This window comes from Myotis davidii, unplaced genomic scaffold (assembly GCF_000327345.1).
Source record: "Myotis davidii unplaced genomic scaffold, ASM32734v1 scaffold243, whole genome shotgun sequence".
NCBI classification, from domain to species: domain Eukaryota; kingdom Metazoa; phylum Chordata; class Mammalia; order Chiroptera; family Vespertilionidae; genus Myotis; species Myotis davidii.
The window spans coordinates 3,254,846-3,260,445 of record NW_006295183.1 but is presented as its reverse complement, the minus strand read 5'-3'; the positions used below and the strand labels follow the sequence as shown (position 1 = coordinate 3,260,445).

The 5,600-nt window shown below is 41.3% G+C and overlaps 1 pseudogene; it reads right to left on the bottom strand.

Moving 5' to 3' along the window:
* LOC102772421 overlaps window positions 1-3,864 on the bottom strand; it is a 7,237-nt pseudogene extending 3,373 nt beyond the window's left edge.
* Between the last annotated feature and the right edge of the window lie 1,736 nt (window positions 3,865-5,600).

Sequence of the window (5,600 nt, the reverse complement as noted above, 5' to 3'; positions counted from 1 at the left end):
TCCCTTTTTTCCTGGCTCTCTTTTCAGCTCCAAGTGACACCTGTGCAGCAAAGCATGCGTCCCCTACCATTTGTTCTCTCTGCCAGGGCACATACTAGTACTTGGCAGGTATCCTATGTCCCAAGCACAGCTTTCAGTAAAGGCTCCTTCCCCCTTGATTGCAAATGTCTAGGCTCCTGAGGTGGCATAAGAGCAAACATCAACACTGGCCCTGCCTCGAGTGCCACAGGAGGACTGGGGGCTCCAGGCTACACTCAAAGCACTCTCCTTAAACCCATGTCCACTTACCTGTCACCACAAAAGCCCCCAGAATGTCCAGGATGGCCTCCGCCTAGCTGCTTCTCTCAGCCTCTGATCCACCTGCAGGAAGACTGTGCAGGGCCAGCTCAACTTCTGGAGACCAGACCTTGGACGCTACCTCATTGGCTGGCTCCTGGACATTTGTTTGTTTTGTTTGTCTTATTGGATGTCCTGGTGTGATATTGGATCACAAAACCATACAGGTTTCAAGTGTAAACTCAACAAAACATCATCTGCACCCTGTTGGGTGCCCATCACCCCAAGCAAAGTCTCTTTCTATCCCCATTGATCCCATGTAGCCCATCTCGACCTATCCTCACCTCCCTTTTCCTGAGGCTATCACCATACTGTTGTCTGTGTCTGGGCGTAATCTCTTCACCTTCTTTCATCCAGCCGCCCAACCCTCCTCCTCTCCAACAGCTGTCAAGCTATTACATGTATCCATGCCTCTGGCTCTGTTTCTTTGCCAGTTCTGTTTCTATTCCTTCAGTTTCACATATAAGTGAGATCATATGGTATTTGCATTTCTCTGACTGGCCCCAACCCCGTCAGACCAGCAGGACAGAAATGACAACTGGTTCAGGACTCATGCCAGCCCCTGGAGAAATCCTAGAATAGGCAGCTCCCACGTATTAATAACCTGCACACATTGGAATTGTGCAGTCTCGCCAATTCTCATCAAGCCACTGGATTTATCATACAGAAATATGTTCTCGTTTTGACCACCAAGTGACCGACTGCATGTACAGGGTTTAAATCAAAGATATATACAGGACATTAAACTTGTACCAAAGAAACAGTTAACTTGGATACAAGGTCACAGTCAGCAATCAGGTCTACCATCCAATGCTGAGATCAGATACAAGCTTTCAGGACAATTTATTTTCAAAGGTTTATCCCAGTTTCACCAGGCCAGCATGCAGTACACACATTTGCCAGGTGTATACATCAAACTCAGACTTGGTCAGCTCACGCAGCAAATGCTACTGGTCTGCCGGCAGCACATTTAGAAGCATTTGCAGAGGATGATGGAGGGGCCTAAGTGGTCATGCCCCTGCTTGCTGATGCACATCTGCTGAAGGTGGACAACAAGGCCATGATGGAGCCACCAGTCCATATCCAGAACTTGCACTCTGGCTGTGGCCATGGCCTGCTGGAAGTCCCAGGCAACATAGCACAGCTTCTCCCTGATGTCACACACGATTTCCTGTTCACGGTGGTGGTGAAGCTGCGCTCCTGGGGATCTTTATGAAGTCGTGGGTCAGGTTCTGGCCAGCCAGGTCCAGACACAGGATGGCGTGGGGCAGGGTGTAGCCCTCATAGCTGGGCACAGTGTGGGTGGCCCTATACCAAGAGTCCATAACAATACCAGTGGTGTGGCCAGAGGCACACAGGAACAGCACAGCCTGGCTGGCTACGTACATGGTCCAGATGTTGAACGTCTTGAACATAATCTGAGTCGTCTTCTCATGGTTGGCCTTGGGATTCAGGAGGGGCTCGATCAGCAGCACCGAATGCTTCTTGGGGGACACATGCACCTTGTAGAGCAGTGATTCTTAACCTTCTGACCCTTTAAATACAGTTCCTCATGTTGTGACCCAACCATAAAATTATTTTCGTTGCTACTTCATAACTGTAATGTTGCTACTGTTATGAATCGTAATGTAAATATCTGATATGCAGGATGGTCTTAGGTGACCCCTGTGAAAGGGTTGTTTGTCCGCCAAAGGGGTTGCGACCCACAGGTTGAGAACCACTGCACTCAATAGACCATAAAAAGGGTACCTATTTACAGTTTGAGGGCTGAAAGGAGGAGGCAGAGAGCCACCTTGTTCAACTTCAGTTGGGAACACACTTTTTCAAAATGCTGACACGCCGAGTTCAAAAGGTTCGCTCTAGTACTTTAGAATTTCTAAACGTGCCCCTAAATGTTCATCTAGTTATAAATGTAATAATAAGAAAAATGGCCCATACCTTTCTAAATTGGGGAACGTATTTCTCATATAGGTTCTTTTCTATGTAAAAAGATATATACATATATATTTTTAACTCCTTATCAGTAAAACAATATTGATATTTAGAATAATAGAAAAACCAAGTCAGTACCAGTATTATTTTGCAACACCATTCTGGAAATTTTGAATGATATAGTATGAAAATGAACAAGTAAAACAACCTGTAATTTAAAAAGACACATTATTATTTATGAAAGATTATATGGGTTTTTTTATATTTGTAAAATGGGGAAAAATTTAATATAAACCCAATGCATTCAATTTTAGTAGTCTCACCTCAAGAGGGATTGAGGTTAGCACTAGGCCAATTGCTCACATCACTCTGAGTTCTAGACTCCAAGTCAATTAAAAAAGAGACACGAGGCCACATATACATTAAAATATAAATGCTGGCTTATATCTGAAGATGTGTGGAAGTTTCTCCTTGAATTCACAGTCTAAGCAGCCTCCATCTAGAAAGTGGCCTCCACCCACTGTTTTCACCACCCTCATAGGCTGACCACATGGAGGAGGAAAGAACTCTTATCTTAGATAAGAGAGCAGGCAGGTCTTAAAACCACTCCTGAGCTCTCACCAATTTTCCATCATCTGGTGGAAGAAGAGAAATTGAGAGGGGAAGAGAGAGAGAGATAACTGAGGCAATTAGAGAAGCTGAAAGTAATAGCCTAACACTTCTCCCTCTTGGGAAATGTAACATGGAAAATGGAGTTGGGGCGATAAGGGTCTACTCCAAATCCCCCCTGTTTTCTGCAGAACTCTACCTATGTGTGGTCACTCTATAAGGAATGCTGGCAGTTTGGGAAAATTCTCCCCACTGAGAAATATCTACCGTGTCTTTACTCAAGGTTGGTATTGTGAAGTAAGGGTTTTGGGATCCAACAAACCTTGTATAATGGATTGAAATGGTCACAAATTACTAGAGGTGTTTCTAGTTAAGAAGTGGGGGGTCTAGATCTCCTGTCCTTTTCTTTTTGGACTGGGCCTGTGACTCCCTCTTGACCAACAAAATATGGCAAAATAAGACTATGCAATCTCTGAGGCTACCTCATAAGTCTCTTGGAATTTTCACTCTGGGGTTAGCCAGTTGCATATAGGAAGTCTGACCAGAGAGAGAGAGAGCAGTGAGAGATCCCAGACGTTCCTGGAGGTGATGGTCACCTTTTTTCAGACATCACACATGTAAATGAGAAAGCAATGTTGGACATGTCCGATCTGGTATGTAGGAAGAAATGAAGAACTCAACAGCCAGCCAGAACAAAGGCCCGAAATATCTGGCCCAATGAAACTGTCCTAGACATCTTGACGTTTCAAGCCACCCCAGTGGAGGCCTCAATTATTATGAAAATGCAACAAATTGTCTCCTTTCCTAAAATAGAAGCATGTCATCCTAAAATAGAAGCATGACCCAAGACAATTAAAATCTCTGATTTTTTGTTTTTCCATCTTTAAAACGAGAACAAAATACTGGTATCTTCCATATGGCACTGTTGCATCCATTGAATGAAGCAATGCACACAAAGTCCTGAACACAGAACTTGATATGGGACATGCAACAAATTTAACTCTCATATTTCGATAAGCTGTGCCCCTGATAAATGGAAGAGTCATGATGAGAAAGCACCATGACACTGGTAGAATTCATAAATGGAATTCATGCTGAAACCAGAAATGGTCTTGCTGTGGAATTTCAAGGAATTTCCAGATTGCAGCATGCTTTATGGCACCATGGTGATGTTTCAGTCATGCACTTAGCAGTCACCATGGCAATAATCCTATCATACACTTAGCAGTCGGTGACAGCATTATATTCCAGGATGTGTACCTGCCTTCCCACAGGGATAGCATGTTCCTTTCATGGGGAAACAGTGACCCTCATTTATTCTGATGGAAGGAAGAAAAAAAGGGGAAGGTGGAAAACAAGAGGGAAGGAAGGAGAGAGGGAAAGTGGGGAAAGAGGGTTTCCACTAATGAGAGTCATATTCAATTTGGAAAATTCATATTGTTTGTGCATTTAGAACTTGAAAAGTGAAGACCATTTTACTCAGTAATTCTCCTCTGGGAATTTACCCAAAAATAAAGTAGAAAAACCTGTATACAAAGAATATTTATTATAGTTAATGCATTAACAAAAGATCAGAAATTGACTGAGATAGTCCACATAAATAATTTATGTGTAACCTGTTCTGTGGAATAGTGCAATTGTATTAACCATTATACTTATTGAGACTGAGACACAAAGATTAAAAAAATAAAAATTCAGTATCCTTAATAATAAATATAAATATATGAAGTTTTTACACAATCCTTGGAAAGGAATCACAATAATATCAGTGGTTTTCAAATATTTGTGGAATTATTGGTAATTTGTTTCATCTTTTTCCTTTCCATATTTCTGAAATTTCTACCGTGAACATGTATATTGATTTTATCTTATAAATGTATAATCACAACCAAACTCTCTTTTCTTTCACTTAAGTAGTGAGAACTTGTAGAATCATAAAATAGCATATATAAACACGATGAGACAAAATCCTTGGTGAAACACTTTTTTCTCCATAAAACTCATCGCTCATATTTGAGAAGCTTTCCGACAGCTTCAATGAAGATGTTAAAAAAAAAAGTGAAAAGGTATAAAATAGGGGGAAAAAGAGAACTTTTCTCCCTTTCACATTGAGATATGTCTTGGGAAAAGTCTTCAGAGAAATTTAGCCTAGCTGCCGATGAATCTTCATTTTTACCACCAGATAAATAACTACATACTGCTGTCAGTAATAGAATGGAATTAAAAAATAAAACCCCATTGAGCATGTTCTTGCAAACCCCATTATTCATTCACAAGGCACAGTGACATTTGTAAGTTGTTATTTATCCAGTAAACTCTTGCACAGCCCATATATCGGGCAGAATCAGGACGTGAAGTTATCCCTACTGCCGGAATCAGATACCTACAACATTATAGGTTCCAGAAAATGGATAGACTTGCCTTCATTGTTCATTCCTATGGTCCTTCTATGCCAGGAATCCTCAATTATCTGATTGTACCTTTCAGAAAATGTAGATGAATATGTGTAGATAACTTGCTGGCCTGTCCTGGATTTTGACCACCCCTACAGGACTTAATTTTTAGTAGACAAATGTTTGCTGCCAGATTTTAACAACATAATTCTGAGCTTAGCTGTGCTTTTTTTTTTTTTTTTTGTCCCCATAAAGTTTACAAATCCTTGTTTGGATGAATGCAAAGATAATCTTTAATGGACATGACTTTTCTTTATATAGGTTGTGCTA